This window comes from Chiloscyllium punctatum, chromosome 26 (assembly GCF_047496795.1).
Source record: "Chiloscyllium punctatum isolate Juve2018m chromosome 26, sChiPun1.3, whole genome shotgun sequence".
Lineage (NCBI taxonomy): Eukaryota > Metazoa > Chordata > Chondrichthyes > Orectolobiformes > Hemiscylliidae > Chiloscyllium > Chiloscyllium punctatum.
In genome coordinates, this window is record NC_092764.1 from 48,540,188 (window position 1) to 48,564,599 (window position 24,412).

Genomic DNA, 24,412 nt, shown 5'->3' on the forward strand with positions numbered 1-24,412 from the left:
CATTTGGAAAGCATTTAGCTTTTCCTTCGGCAGCAATGAGTCTTTGCTGACCTTAGAGAGCTTGATTGACGTGGGTCGAGTTCCTGGTGCTTCGCCCCTGTCATCGCGGCAGCTGCCACTGGGGGTCGCTGTAACGGGTCCACCACCCAAACGCGACCCCGTTGGCCAATCAGCGGCTCCGTCTCACAGGGCCCTGGCTCACCGCCACCACCCCGCCGTTCCCTTTTAGTAAAGCCGCCGCCGATTGGCCGGGCCGTGGGACGGCCATGATCGTCTCGAGCGGTTCCGCCGGGCTTTTTCCCCCAAATCTACCCCGAATTCCCGGCACTTGAAGCCGCGGCCAGCCCCGCCATGCCGTCCCCCCGAGGCCAACCCAACAACTTTTTCTAATAAAGCAGCCGTGTCGGCGCTGACCCCGAAAGCAGCCAGTGTCCAATCAGAAAACAAAAAAGAAATATGCAAATGAAATGTATCACGTTAGTCGGAGCGCTGAGGTCGACTCCGTACTAAAACTTCGCAAATAATCATTCTTCATAAATACTTCCTTTAGAGCCGGCCTTTTCCTCTGGTAAGTTCAGCTTGCAGCAAGCCAAACAAAATAGGGGGAAAAAAATCCCATCTTCCCCCCCCCCCTCCTTCAAAAACTGTGTATGTTGGGGGGGGGCGGCAAGTGGTGGGGGGTTTGTTTTTTTTCTCTCTATATTTTCGACTTCCCCCCCCACCCTCCGTCGTTTATGGCGGTGGAAGGGGAGGGGGGGTGGGGGAGTCGGGCTGTGTGTAAGGGAGTACAGCTGATCTCGGAGTGGGCCACTGTGTGTGGGAGAGGTGGAAAATGGAACTTTCTAGTTGGAGCTCAAGCTGACCCGACAAGGCCTCCGTTTTGTTGCTGTTCAGTGCCTCTCTCCTCCTCCCCTCCCCCCCCCCCCCCCCCCCGTGTCTACCCCATCCCCACCCTCCTGTCTGTCTGTCTGTGTGTGTGTGTGTGTCTCTCTCTCTCCCCTCCTCCCTCTCTGGCCTTCCTGCAGCAGCCCAATGGCGCAGCTCCCTGTGTGCGCGTTGTGTGTGGGGGGTTTTTTTTTGGTAACCGGAACGACGGGCAGCCGCGGGCTTTCTGCCCAGACACGGGGATTCCACCCGCGCGCCGGGCCCCAGGGGCTGCTGGCCCCGGTCACTGTCCCTTCACCCCACCCAACCCCCACCCTTACCCCTGAGCCGATGTGGTGTGGGGGAGGGGATGAGAAGGTTAAGGGGAGGAGCCAACTCGTGTTTTTTTTTCGGGGTGGGGTTGGTGGTCCATCCGCGCGCGCCAGCCCCAGGGGTTTTCTGCCCAACCTTGAGAGAGAGGGGGAGGGTGGTCCGCGCGTGCGCGCGCTGGATTGGAGGAGGGGGGGGGGGGGGAGTCGATCCGCGCGCCGCTGCCACATTGTGCTGGCAAAAGCAGCGACGTGGAAACACGTGCGTGGCTCCAGGCTGCAACAGCAAAGCCCATGTCCGGCGGGCGGGCCAGCCACTGAGCAAAAAGGAAATCAGAAGAGAGAGACAGATAAAAGACACTGGGGACTGCTTGTAGTCCAGCCGTTTATGGGGAAAGGATGGATGGATGGATTGGGTGGGTGGATGTGCCTGCTTTGACCGGATGAGTCATTGCTCCATTGTACCGACGCGCTCCACTGACTCACTGTCGTGTCGCGCCGCTGTTAAAGGAGGCGTCGCATGGGCAAGACGAAAATATTCCCAAGTTCTACACCAATTGGATCATTTTGTATATATCCACAGTGGCTATGTTGGATTTAAATTCCATGAAAGGCACTTGCCTTGGCTATTTTTTTTAAAAAAGCACCAAGTCATCTTTGTTATATCGATTATTTAAGCATTGTTTCTGCTGAGACCAGATTTTAGCTGTGTTGGTGATAATATGTCAAACTTTGTTTCTGATTCTTAGATGCAACTTAGGGTCCTGTGGCAATTAATCACATCACGCTGTGTGGGGAGGTGTCATTGTTAAAGCCATACTTTATTTAATGATTTTTGCAATCTTGTGAATTCCCATTGTGTGGTTCATTTAATTATGATTATCAGTGTGGTACAGAGGCAAAACTCTGAGGAGTGGATTAACTTTTTCAGTGACAATGAGCTACCTTACTTAATTTCTTGTAAATAGGATTGTACCTGTTGGCTCAGCAGTTGTGTTGACTGTAGTTTTCAATCCCATTTTAAGTGTATGTTTTATCAGAATGTTGAACATAGTTTTGTAAGTACAAAGGAGTTCTGTGCCCTGAACAGCACTTATGTTGAACCAATATTGCCAAAGCATTGTTTGATTATTAACTTATTCCTTTTGTGGGATCTTGTAATATGTTATTACAATAGTAACTGTGCTTCATATGTATCTCATTGGCTACAAAGTGGTTTGGGGTATCCTGAGGAAGTAAACACTTTATAATGCAATCTCTAATCGTAGGCGAAGTATAAATTAGCTTAGGCTTTGCTGACCCTTATACTACATAAATGGAGATTTTAAAAATCCCATAACCACCAACACCACCCCTCACCTCCATCTTTCCTTCTCATGTAACTGCAGAAAGTGCAACACCTGCCCCTTCAACTTCTCCCTGCTCACTATCCAAGGGCCTGAACAGCCTTTTAAGATTTCACCTGTACCACTTCCAATCTTGTGTACTGTATTTGCTGCAAACAGTTTGGCCTATTCTACTAAACAAAGATTGGGTGATTGCTTTGCAGAACACCTATGGCCTGTGCTGTGCATAAGCAGGACATCGACATGTCCTTGGCATGCTGCAGTGAAACAGTGCAAACTGGAAGAATAATATAGGCAAAAGTGAGTCACTCTCTCACTGTACTTTACAACCTTCTGGACCTTATATTGAGTTCAACACCTTTTTTAATTTGTGAACTATTTCCTTTCTTTTAGTTTATTATGTCCTCCCCTTCCCACTTACTGTCCTTTCAAGTCTGGCAGTTCGACTCCCATTGTTCTAGGAGAAAGGATTGCAGATGCTGGAGATCAGAGTTGAGAGTGTGATGCTGCAAAAGCACAGTAGGTCAGGCAGCATCTGAGGAGCAGGAGAATCGACGTTTTGGGCTTATCCTGTTGAAGAGCTTATGCCCAAAAGGCCGATTTTTAAAAAAAAATATATATTCCCCATCTCCTCTGATGTTGTCTGACCTGCTGTGCTTTTCCAGCACCACACCATTGTTCTGCCATTCTCACATTCTGATCACTTAATGTAAACTCCTAATATCTTTTCTCCACCAGCACTCTATGCCCAGTAAACCTCCAAATTATAGCATAAATGCTGTCCCTCCACCCTTCACTTTAGCTGTGAAGAGTTATCTAGACTCATTGTTAGCTTGTTCTCTTTTCATGGATGCTGTCTGACCTGCTGTGATCTTGAGCATTTGTTGTTTTTTGCACTAAATAATGCTTGTTTATAATCCACTTAACCTAAAACAACAACTTTTAAAATAAGGAATGATCAGTAATATTTTTACATCTTCTTCCCATTATCTCTGCTCAAAGTAATGTAGCATTTTGCTTCTAGTCATCTAAAATTTCACATTTCAACCCAGTATTTCCGCATTTGGTAAAATGTCAGATTTCTCCTGACTGTGTTTTGTCACGTGCCTTACTCTATGTAATCTACATCTACTATAGCACATATAATATTCAAAGTTTGGGAGAAGATTTGTAGCTCGGGTGCTCGTTGTGGTTCTGTTCGCCGAGCTGGGAATTTGTCTTGCAAACGTTTCGTCCCCTGTCTAGGTGACATCCTCAGTGCTTGGGAGCCTCCTGTGAAGCGCTTCTGTGCTGTTTCCTCTGGCATTTATAGTGGCCTGTCTCTGCCGCTTCCGGTTGTCAGTTCAAACTGTCCGCTGTAGTGGCCGGTATATTGGGTCCAGGTCAATGTGTTTGTTGATAGAGTCTGTGGATGAGTGCCATGCCTCTAGGAATTCCCTGGCTGTTCTCTGTTTGGCTTGCCCTATAATGGTAGTGTTGTCCCAGTCGAATTCATGTTGCTTGTCGTCTGTGTGTGTGGCTACTAAGGATAGCTGGTCGTGTTGTTTCGTGGCTAGTTGGTGTTCATGTATACGGATCGTTAACTGTCTTCCTGTTTGTCCGATGTAGTGTTTTGTGCAGTCCTTGCATGGGACTCACCAGAACGAAGGACCCGATACCCAACATGAGCAAAACTAATGTAGTGTACAAAATCCCATGCAAGGACTGCACAAAACGCTACATTGGGCAAACAGGAAGACAGTTAATGATCCGTATACATGAACACCAACTAGCCACGAAACGACACGACCAGCTATCCTTAGTAGCCACACACACAGACGACAAGCAACATGAATTCGACTGGGACAGCACTACCATTATAGGGCAAGCCAAACAGAACAGCCAAGGAATTCCTAGAGGCATGGCACTCATCCACAGACTCTATCAACAAACACATCGACCTGGACCCAATATACCGGCCACTACAGCGGACAGTTTGAACTGACAACCGGAAGCGGCAGAGACAGGCCACTATAAATGCCGGAGGAAACAGCACAGAAGCGCTTCACAGGAGACTTCCAAGCACTGAGAATGTCACCTAGACAGGGGACGAAACGTTTGCAAGATAAATTCTCAGCTCGGCGAACAGAACCACAACAACACATAATATTGAAATTCTTTGATTTATTTTGTTTTTGAGATTTTTCCTGATAATATTTTTCAAGCTCCAATTTTAAAAGCAAAACCAAATAAAAGTCACTTTAAAAATGGATAGGGATCTGAACCATCCAGGTTTTCTGTTTGGCATGGAATATTTTGCAACTGTCAACATCTCATTTTTCTGCCCTCCCTCATTCTGTCGCACCCAGAGTAAAATAAAATTTAAAAAAGTTCACAAAATAGTCATTGATTTTTGGTGTGCCGTTGCTCCCTTTGCTAAATGGTCATGTAAAGTAACCTGACTCTGTACCAAATATGAACTTAAGATGGTTTCTACACAAACCACTGTTACAATTTATTTTGTCCAATTTTAGAACCGATTTTTGTTCCTGTTGCCAAAATATTATTTCCATATTTGAGGAGCTCTTACATTCATGGATAGAATTAAAGAAAAAAAATTATCTCATGACCAACCTTGCTGTATCAGTTTATTTTCAACTGATTTTTGAAATGGTCAGGGACTTCTAAATATTGTTTTGCTATTCATGTGTTTCAAATATGTTTAACACCCGTGTTACCCCAGTCACCCCTTGTTCAACTTCTTTTCCCTACTACTCAAGACTAAATACTGCTCTATCTTCCTGTATACCACAAATGTTGTTAGACATCAGAGGGCTGGAGGAGCACAGCAACCAGGCAGTATCAGGAGGTGGAAAAGTCAATGTTTCGGGTATAGCCGCCTTCAGGTGGGGGTAGGGAGAGCTGCAGATAAAGAGGTGGGAGGAAGGGTTATGTGTGGGGAGAGGGGTGGCATGGTGAAGTAGTGATAAGTGACTAGAGGTGGTGCGTACAACCGGGTTGGGGTCGACGAATTAATCCAGTTGGTAGCTGGAAGGAAAGGTCTGTCAGAGGAATAGAAAAGAGCAGGTGGGAAAGGGAGTTGGCGATGGGTGGGAAAGTCATTTGCAATTAGAAACCTCAATGTTGAGTCGTCTGGGCTGCAGGCTGCCCAGGTGGAAGATGAAGTGTTGTTCTTCCAATTGTTTGGTGTTTTCGTACCAACTTGCAGCTGATGATGATGTTCATTCATCCAGTTTTTGACCTTTCTATGACCTTGGTGCTACCGTTAGTTTTTTTACAAATCACATTTTGTCGGTTTCATGAACTAAAAGGTGGCAATGTAAACTGCGCATAGTTATCCTCAATTGTGACTGGTTAACTAGGGAATGAATAAGATTTCTTTCGAAGGGGTCTATTTACTTAGTGTCTCTTGTTGCATTGTGAAGTAGAAATAATTTTGATTTAATACAGAACTTCATGTGGTTCATCTGTTGGATTAAGTGATGCATGAGATTTTGCTTTTAGCTGAAATGAAATATCAGATTTGTTGTTTGTGTAGGCTGAAGATGATTTTGGATAATGGAAACTCTTTTAGGTTTATGTTGAATGTTTGAAAAGTGTACATTTTTAGGCTGAGTTCTGTAGAAAACAGTGAGTGGGAAGGATTGTACAGTTACGAGATGAGATTTTTCGAATAAAGGTGTCAGTAGATTATTTAGAATAAAATGAATATTGAAACCTTTTAATATATTTTTGCCTTTTAATACTTTGAGACATTTAAATGATCGTTTGTGACTTGATCAATAGTTCAGATGTTATAGTGTCTACTTTGAAGTGTAGCTGTTGGGAGAAAAGCTTTGTATTGGGGTGATAGAGAATTCATTTACAGTATTAATGAATACCGGGGATATACCAGAGATGAATTTGAAATTTGGAGACCATTTGTCTGTGAGGCTATTGCATTTGTTTGCTTTTTTTTTTCACCCCATTAAGTTTTGCACTCATTGACCAATCGCTCCTCATCACAGATTTAACAGATAACTTATTATACATGGCATGATCACTAATCTCAGCATTAAAACTCAGAAGCGCATCTAATGCTACATTAGCTGCTAACTATCTATCTGCATTCAAACTGACATTTTCAAGTTAATAGTAAGTTGGGCAATTTTGTCTGTAATATCCATATACTTTCCAAAACCAGACATCTTTTTAAGTTCTCGATAGATTGAAAATTGTGTACTTGGCCACAGTGACATTTTGTGGGAAAGCAAATTATCTGATAAATAGAAAGCTTCTGCTGTATTAAAGAGCATTGTGTGAAAATAAGCTAGAATTGCCAGAAAGGTTCAATTGCACATCAGTCAGAAGTAAGATATTTACGCTCGAGGGAAGAGAGAGGTCAGTATATATTTTCTTTCATTGTTCCCTACCAGCTAGCTTTGTGGTAATGGAGATTGCTTTCACATAGAACATACAGCGCAGTTAAGTCTGTTGCGCTGACATGTGGAACCAATCTGAAGCCTTTCTATCCTGCACTATTTCCATTTTCATCCATATGTTTATCCAATGGCCATTTAAATGCCCTTAAAGTTGGCAAGTCTATACTGTTGCTGGCAGTGCGTTCCACACCCCTACTACTCTAAGTAAAGAAACTGCTTCTGACATCTGTCCTATACCTATCACCTCTCAGCTTTAAAGCTATGTCCCCTCATGCTAGCCATCACCATCCGAGGAAAAAGGCTCTCACTGCCCACCGTATCTAATCCTCTGATTATCTTTTATGTCTCAATTAAGTCGTCTCTCAACCTTCTTCTCTCTAATGAAAACAGCCTCAAGTCCTTCTGCCTTTCTTCGTAAGACCTTCCCTCTGTACCAGGCAACATCCTAGTAAATGGGTGGCACGGTGGCTCAGTGGTTAGTGGTTAGTACTGCTGCCTCACAGCACCAGGGTTCCAGGTTTGATTCCAGCCTCGGGCGACTGTCCTTGTGGAGTTTGCACATTCTGCCCGTGTCTGCGTGGGTTTCCTCTGGGTGTTGTGGTTTCCTCCCACAGGTCCAAAGATGTGCAGGTCAGGTGAATTGGCCATGCTAAATTGCCCACAGTGTTAGGTGCATTAGCCAGAGGGAAATGGGACTGGGTGGGTTACTCTTCGGAGGGTCGGTGTGGACTGGTTGGGCCGACGGGCCTGTTTCCACACTGTAGGGAATCTAATCTAAATCTCCTCCGAACCCTTTCCAAAGCTGCCACATTTGTTCAGCCTCTCATCTTTTAGAATGGTCATGCTATTTTCTGTTCATTGACATATATATCCCAGAACTTTCTTAAAGTTACATTCTCAAGTGAACTTTAACAATAGGTTCCCTTGAGGATGTAACTTTAAGAAAGTTCTGAGATTTACGCATCAATGAACAGAAGCCAACATGTCCATTCTAAAAGATGAGAGACTTAACAAACAATCCGGATCTTTTTCAATATATAATTTCAGGTACATCACATTGTAAACTATTTATATAAATTCAGTGTCCTACGATCTTATACTCCACAACCACCTGATGAAGGAACAGTGCTCCAAAAGCTAGTGCTTCCAAGTAAACCTGTTGGACTATAACCTGGTGTTGTGTGATTTGTAATTAAGAATCTTACCATGAACCCAGTACTCTTTATTCCTGTTACTCCTTCCAAAGTGAATCACCTCACATTTTTCCGCATTAAATTCCATTTGCCACTTTTCAGCACAGCTCTGTAGCTATGTCCCTCTATAACGTGCAACATCCTTCAGCAGTATCCACAACTCCACCGACCTTAGTGTAATCCGCAAATTTACTAACCCATCCTTCTACGCCTTCATCCAGGTCATTTATAAAAATGACAAACAGCAGTGGCCCCAAAACAGATCCTTGCGATACACCACTAATAACTAAACTCCAGGATTAACCACCACCCTCTGTCTTTTTTCAGTGTGAATACTACCGAAAAACATTCATTTATTGCTTCCCCTATCTCCTCGGACTCCACACAAAACTTCCCACTACTATGCATGATTGGCCCTAATATTACTTTTGTCATTCTTTTATTCCTGATATACCTATGGAAAGCTTTAGGGTTTTCCTTGGTCCTATCTGCCAACAACTTTTCATGTCCCTTTCTGGCTCCTCTTAGCGCTCTCTTTAGGTCTTTCCTGGCTAACTTGTAACTCACAAGTGCCCAAACTGAGCCTTCACGTCTCATCCTAACATAAGCCTTCCTCTTTCTCTTGACAAAAAATTCAACTTCTTTAATAAACCACAGCTCCCTCACTCGACCATTTCCTCCCTGTCTGACAGGTACATACTTATCAAGGGTACACAGTAGCTGTTCCTTGAATATGTTCCATGTTTCAGTTGTGCCTATCCCCTGCAATTGCCTTTCCCCCAGAATAACTCTTGCCCTGTATTATATACCTATCCCTTTCCATTGCTAAAATAAACATACCTGAATTGTGGTTACTATTACCAAAATGCTCACCTACCTCCAAATTTAACACCTGGTCAGGTTCATTACCCAGTACCGAATCCAATGTGGCCTTGCCCCTTGTTGGCTTGTCTATATGCCGTGTCAGGAAACCATCTTGCACGCATTGGACAAAAACTGACCCATCTAAAGTACTCAAACTATAATATTTCCAGTCAATATTTGGAAAGTTAAAGTTCCCCATAACAACTACCCTGTTACTCTCACTCCTATACAGAATTATCTTTGCTATCCTTTCCTCTACATATCTGGAATTATTCGGGGGTCTGCAGAAAACTTCCCAACAAGGGTGACCTCTCCTTTCCTGTTTCTAATCTCAGCACATACTACCTCAGTAGACAAGTCCTCAAACGTCCTTTCTGCCACCGTAATACTGTCCTTGACTAACAATGCCACACCTCCCCATCTTTTACCATCTTCTCAATTCTTACTGAAACATCTAAATCCCTGAACTGCAACAACCATTTCTGTCCCTGCTCTATGCATGTCTCTGAAATGGCCACAATATCGAAATCCCAGGTACCAACCCATGCTGCAAGTTCACCCACCTTATTCCGGATGTCCTGGCATTGAAGTAGACACACTTCAAACCACTTACCTGCTTTCCGGTGAACTCCTGTGACCTCGAAACCTCATTTTTGACCTCATTACTCTAAACCTCCTGGACACTGGAATTACAGTTTAGGTCCCCATCCCCATGCTGAATTCAGTTAAACCCTCCCAAAGAGCATGAGCAAATTGCCCCCCCACAGCATATTGGTAGCCCTTTGGTTCAGATGTAGCCCATCCTGTTTGTAGAGGTCTCACCTGCCTCTATTATCCAGGTATTCAAAACCCTCCCTCTCTGTAGCCACATGTTCAACTCCTCTATCTTCCCATTCCTTGCTTCGGTAGCATGTGGCATGGGCAACAAACCAGAGATGATAACTCTTTGTTCTAGCCTGTAGGCCTCCACCCTATCTCCCTGAATTTCTGCCTTAAATCCCTATCACTTTTCCTATCTATGTCATTAGTGTCTACGTGGACCACGACTTGGGGCTGCTCTCCCTTCCCCTCGAGGATCCCAAAAACTCAATCTGAGACATCACAAATCCTGGGACCTGGGAGGCAACACAACAACTGTGAGCCGCTCTCGTTCCCACAAAACCACCTATCTGTCCCCCTAACTATGGAGTCCCCAATGACTAAATGCTCTGCTCATCTCCCCCCTTCTCTTTGAACAACAGGGACAGACTCTGTGCCAGAGACCTATACCCATGGTTTACCTTGGGAAGTGGTCCCCCAACAGTATCCACAATGGTATATTTGTTATTGAAGGGAATGGTCACACAGGTTCCCTGCACTGCCTATTGGTTCCCTTTCCATTCCCTGACAGAAGCCCATCGACCTCTTTCTTGCACCTGAGGTGGTACTACCTCCCTGTAACTCCTTTCAGTAACCTTCTCCCAAATGATCCGAAGTTCATCCAGCACCAGTTCCCTAATGCAGTTTTCAGGGAGGTGGCGTTGGGTACACTTCCTGCAGATATAGTCAGCAGGGACACTAGTGGTGACCTTACCTCCCACATTCTGCAGGAGGAACATTCAACTGCCTGAACTGCCATTCCCACGATTCTAAATTTCCAAAGAGACTGTAGAAAAATAAAGAATAAAAAAACTAGCTACCTTACCAATCCAGCACACAGAATCTTTATTTTAGTTAGAAGAGGAGGATGGGTGGGAGACAGTACCTAAAGTAGTGTTTCGGGTAGCCCATCTGAATACAGAGGAACCTCGATTATCCGAAAATCGGATCATCCGAAGGAGATCTTGAGGTCCTGATCGAAACATTATATCAAAGACTTTTTTCCATAAGTGATCGCGTCTTTTGTTTACAATGATTAAACAGGCACTGTCTCCAAATGACTGACTTCCCGTCCTCTCTCCCCACAGTTTCCCTGGAGTTCTTTAGAGAGGTGTCCCCTAATCTCTTCCCTCCTTCCCCCCCCCCCCGATAATCTGGCCAACATTGTTCTGTACAGGGCAAACGTGGAATCCATCAGAAAACATTGTGTGTGTGTGTGTGTGTGTGCGCGCGCTATTTGGAGACTTACCCCACAAAGGCAGCAGCAGTCTTATTGTTGGTGTCCAGTCCGGCGGCCCTGGAGAGGGGGTGAGGGGCAGTGTTTGACATGTTTGGGGGACGGTGTTGGAGGCGGGGTCTCGTGTGCCGTGCTGCTGCTGCTAGGCTCCTGAATGGGGAGCAGACTTGAAAATCTACAAGCCCCAGAGGAAAGGCATTTAATCGATTCGCCAAATAATCAATTATCCGAACGAAATAGTGCCCGCCAATCTTGTTCAGATAACCGAGGTTCTCCTGTCTATTACTTCACTTACTCAGTACTATGTCTGCTCTTTCTTAGCGTGCGCTCTGCCTATTCACACAGTAAGTTTTTAAGGCAGTGATTCATCTTCCTGTCAGCCCTCTGGTCGATGCTCCCGCTCTTCCTGCTACTGAATCAAAAAATAATGCAATATAATATCTTACGTGAATGAGGGTTAATTGGCAGTTGATGCAGTAGCGATGTTTGACAATAGAGTTTGTTAAAAGTTTTATGAAGTTCACAGCAAGATTTTGTCAGAACTTTAGTATGATGCCTTGCTTTTTAACACCCAACTCAAAAGAGACTTGTTATGTATGACTTGGAATATAGCAAAACCCTTGAAGTTCATTCTGTCGCTGATAACCCCATCAGACTGGCAAGTGCTTTGGTATTATCTGGATGATGACAAGGTTTGACAGGTAGCGAGAGTACAAGTAAAAATGCTGCAGGAGTGAATAAAATAATTGATTTTGATCACTGACATATTGGTGTCAAAACTGTACAACATGCTTAAAAACTAGCTGCACCCAAAAGTGATTGTCATTCAAATTTGTCTGACTGTGGAGCAAAAAGTTGTGATGTTCATGGGATATGAGTACCACTGGCCATTTCTAATATGAGCAAATTAAAATGACCATTCATTTAAATAAGCCTAGTATCTGTTCTCTTTTTCTCTTTCCCACTGCCCTACTTCTGCCATCATGAAATGGAACAGGAAAAATTGAAATATTTGTAGAAAAACTGAGAAAATGGTTCTCATCCAAGACAGAATCAATTTTTGGGGGTTGTGTTAATTCCTAAATTACCCTAAATCAAGTGATCCTGCAAGCTTCTGCAGAATGTGACAAGTTCGTTCATTAAGGAGTTAAAAGAATTTGCCACACATTTGGCTACTTTGTTCAGAAGACTCATTGCCCTGAGTGGAACTGACTCTGAAATGAGCATTTTCAGGGTGATTCCCTATTTTCCCATCCTTGTCTATCCCAAGTAATGACATTCTTTAGAATTTAGTCCATTCATCATTTTCAAAAATTAAAAAACATCACATGAGTCCTTGGTTCTGTCCAGTCAACAGCCTGAAATTTTGATATTTATGATAACTGAGCTCCAACACTGATATCATTTTGGTGTCATAGAGGTCTACAGCATAGAAAAAGACATTGCCTCTGCACTGATCAAAAATAACCACCTAACTCTTCTAATCCCATTTTCCAGCCCATAGACTCTTGTGTCTTGGCATCACAAGTATGCATCTAAATATTTCTTCAAATGTTATTAGGGATTCTGCCTATACACTACCTATAGGCAGTGAGATTCCCACCATGCACTGGGTGGAAAAGGTAGTCCTCGCATTTACTCTAAACCTGCCCCTTATCTTCAATCAATATTCCCGAGTCATTGATCCCTCCGTCAAGGAGAAAAGCTTCTTCCTGTCTACCTGATCTATGCCCCTTATAGTTTTATACCTCTCAATCATGTCCTCTTTCAATCTCCTCAGTTCTGGGGAAAGCAACATCAGTCGGTCCAATCTCTCTTCATAACTGAAACTCTTTAGCCCAGGCAACATCCTGGTAAATCTCCAGTGCTATCACATCCTTCCTATAGTGTGGATTCCAAACCTGTATGCAGTACTCTAGCTGTGAACTCGTCAACATTTTATACAGTTCATGCACTTAATCTTTATGGCTTGGCTAATAAAGGCAAGTATACCTTTTGCTGTCTTAACCACTTTATCCACCCATGTTGATATGTTAATTTGCTGATACGTTAATTTGCAGAACGTTTCAGAGAACATCTCTGGGATGCTCGCACTAAACAACTCCACCATCCTGTGGCAGAACACTTTAACTCCCCTCCCATTCCGCCAAGGTCATTCAAGTGCTGGGTGGCCTCCACTGCCAAATTCTAGCCACCCGATGCCTGGAGGAAAAATGCTTCCTCTTCTGCCTTGAGACCCTCCAAACACACAGGATAAATGTGGATTTCACCAGTTTCCTCACCTTATCCTAGATCCAACCCCCACCTTATGCTAGATCCAACCTTCCAACTCGGCCACCACCCTTTTGAACAGTCCTACCTGTCTGCCTTCCTTCTCACATATCTGCTCCACCCTCTGACCTGTCACTTTTTCATCCTCATCTTCATCTACCTATTGCATTTCCAGCTACCTCCCCGCGCACCCAGCCTCACTCCCCTCCCATGTATCTCTCATACCCTTTGCCCCCCACCCCCCCCACCCCAAATTCCTGATGAAGAGTTTATGTTCGAAACATCGACTCTCCTGCTCCTTGGATGCTGCCTGACCAGCTGTGCTTTTCCAGCAACACACATTTTGACTCTAATTTCCAGCATCTGCAGTCTTCACATCCTCCTTGAAGTACAGAACAGTCATAATCTAACTGAATGACAGTGCAGCCTCAAGAAACTGAATCACCAGCCCCTATTCCTGTTGTTTGTGAAGGACACATGCAGCAATTAGTGAATTAATGCTCTGAAAAGAATGTACATTTTCCTTTTACTTTCAATATGGCTTGTGCAGTAGGCAAGCTGTAGAAGTAGAGGTGTTTGAAACTGGTGGTATTTCACCTTTATTGTCTTGAATGTAAATTGAAATAAATATTTATTTTGTCCCAAAATTCTGCACTTGTCAATGACCAGAATAAAATTTTACTTGAACTTCAAGATATTGAGAATATATCTAGCCAAACAATGGTGACAAATCCTGACTCAGGTAAAGCATTATAGGGTAGAACATAGTGATTTGCCTACATGGTGCTGGGTATACGTTGTGTAATTGAATTATGTAGGCTCTAATCATTCCATTTATTTTCTCATGAAGCACTGTTAAATGTCACTTTTCTAAGAGGTTTACAACAAATAATAATAGCTTAATATTTTCCCACTTTAATTGTCAACCCTAATTCTACAAATTCCTACAGCAATTTGTAGTTATATTGAGTCTTTAGTGTAAAAAAAAGAGAAAAGAGCATTATGAAGCAAAATTTGACACTGATCCACATAGGCCATCTGCCCTAATATTGCCTTAACGTTTGGTCGAAGAGGTAGATAGGTTTTATGAAGAGGCAATGCGCTAGTGGTGTTGAGACCCAAAACGCATTCTGGGGACATGAGTTTAAATCTCGCCACTGCAGATTGTAGAATTTGAATCCAATAAAGATCTGGAATTAAGAGTCTAATGATGGCCATGGATCCATTGTCAGTTGTCAGGAAAAGCCCATCTCGTTCACGAATGTCCTTTTAGGGAAGGAATCTGTCATCTGTCTGGCCTGCATCTGACTCCAGATCAACAGGAATTTGACTGTTAACTGCTCACTGGGCATTTAGGGATGGGCAGTAAATGCTGGCCTAGCTGTTAAAGTACCTATTTGAGACAGCTCAGGGAATCCCTAATGGACTTGACCTGTAAGCCTCTCTTGGTTCGTCCCAGAGATTATACTCTGTGTGGCAGTCTGGAATATGAAATTTACAGACAGTTTAGTTTGAATCATTACCTATATTTACCAATAGCATCAATGTTACACTATAACATAGATATGTACAAGCCAGGCTTGAGCTAAGGTTTTAAAACCATTAGTAGAGCTCTTACCCCTAAGAGCTCTCTCCTGCTACTCCTCCTTTTGCTGCAAACAAGCTGTCTTTATACAGAAATTGGTACTGAGATTACAAAAACAGCACATGTCCTTAATCAGATAAGCAACAATAAAATGGCAAAAGTTTGTAGAAGAAGAAAAATGCTCGACTAATTAAGCTACATGCACATCAAAGTGGGAAATCCTGATCAAGCCAGGCCAAATGGCAATTGCTTTGGCTAGATAAGCTTCCCTTTTAAGAGCACATCATAACGAGGGACTAGTCTAAACTATGTGGAAAAGATTGTGCGCTAACCTCGCTCAGCTAACATGCTCAGTATCATTGTCCTACAAAATGGCTTTTTAAAAAAAAACTTAGATTCCTAAAATGCAAATTAAATTCATAACATTCCCAGATCTCGATCTCCAGGGAATAACACATGACAAGCAAGTGTACACTCAAATCAGACCACCAGTTTCTGTCCTGTCTCTCCCTTTCACTCATTGTCCCTTGAACCCTTAGGTTAGTGAATGTAATTTACAAAAGAATGTTCTATGTCTCTCACACACGTATGAACATCTTCCATTTTTCTTGCTATCTCAGTTTAAGCCTATGTGTTTTCCTAGCTTGTAAAGGTAATGAGACATTTGCATTCCAGAACTGTCAAGATTAGGGAGCTGAGCTTCATAAATTCAAATCAGCTTAGTGTGGTATACATGACATTATATCAAAGTTGATCTATTATATAATTTAATAAGCTGAGTGGAATATGCACGAGTTCTTTTCCTATTGAATATGCGTTTTGTTAAGAGTCTTCAATATAAACCAGAAATTCAGTTATCCTACCTTCAACTGTAAAATAACGCAGTTGCTAGCCCTCTGGGTCAAAAGGAAGTACTGCATCCCATTCCACAAGTGAACAAATGTTATCACCTTTTTACACCGATCCATTGGCAGCAAGAACAGATGTCCTGAATTCTTCTGAACAAGATTGATATTGTGAACACCTCCACTACTTCTGGCAGCACGTTCCAGGCACTTAGCACCCTCTATATTATAAAAACAAAACTTGCCTCTCACATCTCAAAGAAAATTACAGCACAGGAACAGGCCTTTTGGCCTTCCATGCCTGCACCGATCCAGATCCTCTATCTAAACCTGCCGCCTATTTTCTAAAGATCTGCATTCCTTTGCTCCTTGCCAATTCATGTATCTGTCCAGATGCATCTTAAATGATGCTATTGTTCCCACCTCTACCACATCCACTGGTAACGCATTCCACCACCCTCTGCGTAAAGAACTTTCCATGCATATCTCCCCCAAAATTTTACCCCCCCTTACGTTGAACTAATGACATCTAGTAATTGAGTTCTGCACTCTGGGGGGGCGGGGGGGATAAAGCTTCTTGCTATCCACCCTGTCTATACCACTTATGATTTTGTAGACCTCAATCAGGGTCCCCCCTCAACCTGTGCCTTGCTAATGAAAATACTCCTAATTTATTCAACGTCTCTAGTGCCCTCCATAACAGGTAACCATCCTAATGAACCTCCTCTGCATCCTCTCCAAAGCATCCACATCCTTTTTGGTAATATGGCGACCATAACTGTATGCAGTATTCCAAATGTGTCCGAACCAAAGTCCTATACAACTGTAACATGACCTGCCAACTCTTGTACTCAGTACCCCGTCCAATGAAGGAAAGAGTGTTGTATGCCTTCTGTACCACTTTACTGACCTGCATTGCCACTTTCAGGGAACAATGGACCTGAACACCCAGATCTCTTTGTATGTCAACTTTCCCCAGGACTTTTCCATTTACTGTGTAGTTCGCTCTTGAATTGGATCTTCCAAAATGCATCACCTGCGTTTGCCTGGATTGAACTTTGTCTGCCATTTCTCTGCCCATCTCTCCAATCTGTGTATATTATGCTGTATTCCCAGACAGTCCCTTCACTATCTGCTGCTCCACCAATCTTAGTGTCATCTGCAAACTTGCTAATCAGGCAACTGATACCTTCTTCCAAATCATTTATATATATCACAAACAACAGTGGTCCCAGCACGGATCCCTGTGGAACACCACTGATCACAAGTCTCCTTTTGAGAAACTCCTTTCCACTACTGCTCTTGTCTCCTGTTGCCCAGCCAGTTCTCCATTCATCTAGCTAGACCCCATGCAATTTCACCTTCTCCATCAGCCTACCATGGGGAACCTTATCAAATGCCTTATCAAAAGTTCATGTATATGATATCTACAGCCCTTCCCCCATCGATCAACTTTGTCACCTCCTCAAAGAAGTCTTTTAAGTTTATAAGACATGACCTTCCCTGCACAAAACCATGCTGCCCATTACTGATAAGCCCATTTTCTCCCAAATGGGAGTAGATCGTATCCCTCAGTATCTTGGCTAGCAGCTTCCCCACCACTGAAGTCAGACTCACCAGTCTGTAATTACCTGGAGTATTCCTGCTACCCTTCTTAAACAAGGGGACAACATTAGCAATTCTCTAGTCCTCCGGGACCTCACCCGTATTCAAGGATACTGCAAAGATATCTATTAAAGCCCTAGCTATTTCCTCTCTCGCTTCCTTCAGTAACCTGGGGTAGGTCCCATCTGGACCTAGAGACTTGTCTACCATAATGCATTTTAGAATACCCAAAATGTCCTACTTCCATATGCCAATTTGAACTAGAGTATTCAAAGTTCTATCCTTAACCTCAACATCCATCATGTCCCTCTCCTCAGTGAATACCAATGCAAAGTACTTGTTAAGAATCTCACCCATTTTCTCTGACTCCACGCATTTGCTTTCCTCCTTTGTCTTTGAGTGGGCCAACCCTTTCTTCATTTACCCTCTTGCTCCTTATATATGAAAAAAAGGCTTTGGAATTTTCCTTAACCCTGTTTGCTAAAGTTATCTCATGACTACTTTTAGTCCTCTTAATTCCTCATTTCAGGTTGGTGCTACGTTACTGATATTCTTTTAAAGCTTCGTCTGTCTTCAGTAGCCTAGATCTAACGTGCTCATCCTTTTTCCTCTTAGCTCTTCTCACAATTTCACCTGTCAGCCAGGGTTCCTTAACCTTGCCATTTCAATCCCTTCTTTTCACAGGAACATATCTCTCCTGAACTGGAGAAATATCCTCCCACATCAAATGTGGATTTGCCTTCAAACAGCTGCTCCCAGTCTACGTTTCCCAGCTCCTGCCGAATTTTGGTATAGTTGGCCTTCCCCAAATTTCGCACTTCTCTTTTGGGACTACTCTCATCTTTGTCCATGAGTATTTGGAGGAAGGTACACTATTCCCAAAGTAATCCCTTACTGAAACATCAATCATCTAGCTCGGCTTATTTCCCAACACCAGGTCCAGTATGGCCTCTTCCCAAGTTGAGCTATTTACATACTGCTCTAGGAAACCCTCCTGGATGCTCCTTACAAATTCTGTTCCATCTAGACCTCTAACAATATCTCCTTTAAACTTAACGCCTTTTACCTTAACCCTACATCCGCTAGTAATTGACATTTCTACCTGGGAAAAAAGACTTTGACTCTCCATTCTATCCATAATTTTGAACTCTGATAATCTTTTAAAATATTAAAGAATGTAAGGCAATAAAGGGAGGTCAGGCTAGGCAGAAAAATAAGTTTTAGGGTAAACAGTTCTAATTTGTAGAGCTCACACAGACACTAAGTAGACCAAATGATCTTGTGTGCTTCAAATGTTTGTGTATATGAATTGGATGTATATTAGTTCACTTGTGTCATATGTTAAATATGTGAATGGCACACTCTGGTATTGTTCATCACCTTTTTTTTAGTCTTTCAAGACAGATGAAGCTGAAATTTTATTTGCAGAGCTTCTGAAATTGGAAAGTTAAAACAAAGATGGTGATGTTTTCATACTAAATGGTAACCTGTTGTTTTGTGTCCTTGCAAAAGGATTTCTTGTAATTTATGGTTAATCTCTTACGCACCATGGGTTTTTAGAAACTTGACTGCGTAATTTTAACTATTACCTTTTTGATGCTGTATAACCTGTGGAGAAGACCTGAATTTGACTGAGTGACAGCTGTTGCTGCACAGCTGTAACATTGTATCCTGTGCTCCATTCAGTTAATCTGATGCACTTGTATAGTATGATCTGCCTGTAAAGCACCAGTAATGTGTACTGAGTTACAGTGAAAATAATACATACAATCAAAGGTTCTTCTTCAATGATATGTGCCAGCAGGGGTGCAACATTGTTATTTTAGTTTTCTAAAATAATTGAACTTGTAATTCCGCTTGCAGCATAAACAAGGTGTGCGAGATGAGTTGTTCTAGAAATATGTTCCAGTGTGGATTGATCCTGCATAGCAAATACAGTATTGTGCAATAGTTTATTTTTCAGTAAGCCACAAACATGTACCTTCCAGTTAAATTTGTACCTAGGTAATATTATTTGACAATAATAGCCCAGTTGCTTGACACAAATCCTAGAATAAGACCTGAGTTTGGAGACCTGAGTTTGACTTTTCATAATCCTTGGGTTGACCTTGTGTAATAATAGAATTTTCATTATCAAATGCACATTGAGTTTCTTTCAGATTGTATCTAAAATTCAAGCTATATCTGAAGTGAACTGTGCTAATAGTTGCTGACATATCTTTTGACTTTGAGTCTAGTTGGAATAACATAGCATAGCATTCCACCTGCTAGCTCAAGTACTGGTTTATCATTATCAACTTGCTGGTCACTTTACCAAAATTAGGTAAATCTGTAAGCTTGCTGTTGGAATTGTGAGAGACTGTAAATATGCATGTGGTATGCCCCATTGAGAGGTTGCTGTCCAGCTTCTGGAATTTAGCATATGTTCTAATTTATCTTTGTGGTAGTGTCTGTGAGCAGCCATAGTATAATCAGTGCAGAGTTGTACCAGAACTGTGTGACTGTTGTTCTGTGCAGCACAGAGCCAACTGACAACATAATGCAATCATGAGTTGGCTGATCTGTAAATCTCTGTGGATCTAAACATCTATTTTCATGTGTTGTTTTAAATTCTGTTACTTTCCAAAGGATTTTGGCATTGAATTATCTCGCTGAAAGACATATAATATATACAGTCTTGCGTAGTATCTTTTAATGCAGTAAAATGACCTCCCATTGTTTCTGGCAAGTTCTAAGAACAACATTTGTCATCAAACCATGTAAGGACATAATAGGACAAGTGACCAAAGAAGTAGATTTTAAGCTTTTTAAAGAGGAGAGTGTAGCAAAGAGGATTAGGGATGGAATTCCCAAATTTAGGATTTAGGCAGATGAATGCACAGCTGTTGAAGATGAAATGTTGAAAATTGGAGAGATGCAAGACACTAGAATTTCAAGCCAAGGTAAATGTAGGGCTGGGTAATGGTGAGGCAAGTAAACAATTTGAAATCAAGGAAGAGAACTTTAAAATTGGTACCTGGTCTAGCAATGCTTCAACCTAGGACAGTGAGCATTTGGTGAACAGTAAATGAATCTTGGTATGAACTCAGAAGTGGACACCAGGGGTTTTTAAATAATCTCAAATTTGTAGCGGGAGCCTTGCCAGGAGACCGTTGTAATAATCAAACCTAGAAGTAGCCAAAGAACTGCAGATGCTGGAGATCATAAACAAAAACAGAAGTTTCTGGGAAACCCAGCAGGTCTGGCAGCATCTGTGGCAAGAAAGCAGTTAAAGTTTCAGATGCAATGACCCTTCTTCACAGTGATTCCTAGAAGCAACATGGATCCATGTTTCAGCAGCAAATGAGCTGAAGAAGGAGCAGAGGCAGATGATGCCTTGTAAGTGGAAGTAGATGGCCCTGGTGATGAAGGATATAGATAAGCTGCTTATCTCTGCCCAGTTATATCATATGTTTTCTACTCTACATTCTTATTGGGATTTCACTTGACCAATCATGAGGAAATGGATTTGTTTCATGTCACGCTGCTAAACTTCATGATCACACTCCTGTGATCTTAACAGCAATAAAAATGAAAACGTGAGGCAAACAAGCATGCCCACTTAATTCACAGCTGGCCATTTTGAGCTTAGACTAGGCAGGAGACTGTTCAGTTTTGTAAGTTTATTGTTTTAATGTTATATTTTACGTCCAGTGTATTCAGTTAATAACAAACCACTTCCTCGTAAGAATGCAAGCCTAACACTGACCCAACCGAAATTAAGGCACGCACCACTTAATTTCTGTTTTGCAACTTGAAAACCAGACAACAACTAATGTATTGTTTTCAGAAGCTATGCAAGTCTTGCATGTTTCCTACTTCACAGCATCAAAAGTAATAAAGAAAGCCAGTGATTTCCTGTTTTCTTTTTAGCTGAATATTTTTTGCATTTATTCTTAGGTATGGAAGTTGCTGGGAAAGTAGCATTTTTATTGCCCAATCTAGTTGCCTTTGCAAAGTAATTTCTGAGGGCCAGGAAGGAATTTATTTACGTCCACCTCCCAATCTACAGCTACATGCATCAACCATCAGTCTCTAATTGATGACAGGGTGCATCTGCTTGTAGAAGGTTACTGGCAGTGAGATGATAGATACAAAAATTGGATTGCATGTGAGAGCGCCAATCAAAAAAGTCTGATTCTCCATGTGACTGACATATATTTTAAACATAATATTTGCAATGTACAAATCTTGTAATATTCTGGTTGATTGCAGTTGACAGCAGTAATTTCTCAAATGATACTAATGATTTAAAGCTCTTATCAGTGCATTCATCAGTAGGAAAGTGTCAATTGTCATTGACAGCTGTACTTTTAGCTCTTGCTCTCAAATTTCCTCCCACTATTTGTTTTCTCCCTTAAGATTAATCTTAAAACCAGAATCTGGTTGCACTCCTAACATCTGCTTTTGAGTGGCATCTGGTTTGTTTGTGAATTGCATTAAGATGTTTTTCTAGGAAATCCAAGATGGAGGATGGGAAAAAGTTATGGCTATAAGAGCTGCTCCTTTTTTTGAGGTATTTTAGGTGTTGGAGGGGATTTCCTGGAATTCCAGGAGCAGCAGTTACTATTTTATATGCTGTTGTATTGTTTTGGAACTTTGGGGAAAAAAGACAAAACAAAGGCAATTTTGAAAGGGAGAAAGACAGACAAAAGGCAGCGACCACGTGGTCAGTGAGAGAGAGAAAAAAAGAAACCTACGCTGCTAAGTGACATAGCAGCGATTCTGCACAGTTACTACCTTTGTTGTTAGAGTTCATGTATCTCTGGACATTGGAGTGCATCTCAGCAAAATTCACAGCTGACCTCGTAACCTTTGTGGGAGAGCTCACAGCACAGGAACAGATAAGTGCATAGTTTTTAACATGCAACTTTGCTGTAAATCTGCAGTAGTGAGTAGAGTGGGTTCTATCTTGATTATATGTTTTATTAAAATTTGTCTCTTGATTAAATTATAAAAATATAAACTATAAGTACTAAGTTAGCCAGGAGTACTTTTTTTAAAGAGCAAAATGACAGTGCTATTTTCTGGGTGTGTAGATTGTGAAGGAGCAAAGATGGCCTTTCTGTTGGATGTGGGAGTTTAGGGAGAGTTTCCATGTTACTGGTGAATATGTCTGCAGGAAGTGTCTGGTTACAAATCCTATCATATCGCATGGATTGGTTGGAGCGACACTTAGAGGTAATGACTAATTTACAAGAGCTAGGGGGTGTGATGGCAGTTATCGAAAGGGAGAAAAGCTACAGATACAATCAGATTGGTTAATTCCAGGAAAGGTAGGAGGGGGTAGCACAAGAGTCTCTTGTGGCTGTCCCCATTTCAAACAAGTATGCTGTTTTGGAAAATGTTGGGGGTGATAGACTCTTGGGACTGTAGCACAAACAGCCAAGTTTCTGGTATCGAGATTGGCTCAAATGTAATGAGGGGCATGTCGGATTCCAAGCCATCTATTGTGACAGAGGACTGTCTGGTCAGAGGCACAGACAGACATTTCGACGGCCAGCAGGGAAAAATCAGAATAGCGTGTTGCCTCCCTGGTGCCAGGATCAAGAATATCTCCGAGAGGATGCAGAATGTTCTCAAAGGAGAGAGGGATCAGCAGGAGGTCATTGTACACATTAGAACCAATGACACAGGCAGGGAAAAAGATGAGATTCTGAAGGGAGAATAAAGAAAGCTAAGCAGGAATTTAAAAGGGAGGTCCTCGAGGGTAGTAATATCTGCAATATTCCTGCTGTTATGAACAGGAATAGGAGGATCGAGCAGATGAATGTGTGGCTAAGGAGCTGGTGCTGTGGAGAAGAGTTCACTGTTTTTGAATCATTGAAATCTCTTCTGGGGTAGAAGTGACCTGTACAAGAAGGATGGATTGCACCTGAATTGGAAGGGGACTAATGTAGTGGCAGGGAGATTTGCTAGAGCTGCTCAGGAGGATTTAATCTAGGAAGGTTGGGGGTGGGATTGGGGGGGGGTGGGGGGGGGAGCGGAGCGGAGCGGAATGGGACCCAGGGAAGTAGTGAGGAAAGAGATCAATCTCAGACTGGACTGGAACAGTGGGAAAGGGAGAGAGTCGGGCAGGAAGAAACAAAGCCGAGAACAAGATACGACTGATAAATCAAACTGCATTTAATTCAATGCAAGAGGCCTTACAGGGAAGGCTGATGAACTCAGGGCATGGTTAAGAACCTGAGGCTGGGATATCATAGCAATTCCAGAAATATGGCTCAGGAATGGACAGTACTGGCAGCTTAATGTTCCAGGAAACAAATGCTATCGGAAGGATAGAAAGGGAGGCAAGAGAGCAGGGGGAGTGGTATTTTTGAGGGATAGCATTACAGCTGTACTTAGGGAGGATTTTCCTGGAAATACATCCAGGGAAGATATTTGGATGGAACTGAGAAATAAGAAAGGGATAATCACCTTATTGAATTGTATTATACACCCCCAATAGTCAGCGGGAAATTGAGAAATGAATTTGGAAGGAGATTTCAGTTTCCTGTAAGAATAATAGGGTGGATATGGTGGGAGATTTTAACTTTCCAAACATGGAATGGGACTGCCATAGTGTTAAGGGTTTCAATGGAGAGGAATTTCTTAAGTTTGTACAAGAAAATTTTCTGATTCAGTATGTGGATGTACCTACTAGAGAAGGTGCAAAACTTGACTTACTCTTGGGAAATAAGGCAGGGTAGGTGACTGGGGTGTCAGTGCGGGAGCACTTTGGGGCCAGAGACCATAATTCTATTAGATTTAAAATAATGTTGGAAAAGGATAGACTAGATCTAAAAGTTGAAGTTCTAAATTGGAGAAAGGCCAATTTTGACGATATTAGGCGAGAACACTCAAAAGCTGATTGGGGCAGATATTCGCAGGTAAAGAGACAACTGGAAAATGGGAAGCCTCCAAAAATGAGATAACAAGAGTCCAGAGACAGTATATTCATGTTCAAGTGAAA

At 42.4% G+C, this 24,412-nt stretch overlaps 1 protein-coding gene across 8 annotated transcripts in view; it reads left to right on the forward strand.

The window, feature by feature from the left end:
• Window positions 1–291: 291 nt before the first annotated feature.
• chd9 (chromodomain helicase DNA binding protein 9) overlaps window positions 292–24,412 on the forward strand; it is a 257,884-nt gene continuing 233,763 nt past the window's right edge. For 7 of the 8 annotated variants that reach the window (XM_072547352.1, XM_072547351.1, XM_072547350.1 and 4 more), the window contains exon 1: window positions 292–568. The gene's annotated coding sequence lies outside the window, so the exon portion shown is untranslated. The remainder of the gene's footprint in view (window positions 569–24,412) is intronic. The other variant, XM_072547358.1, reaches the window with a different exon arrangement.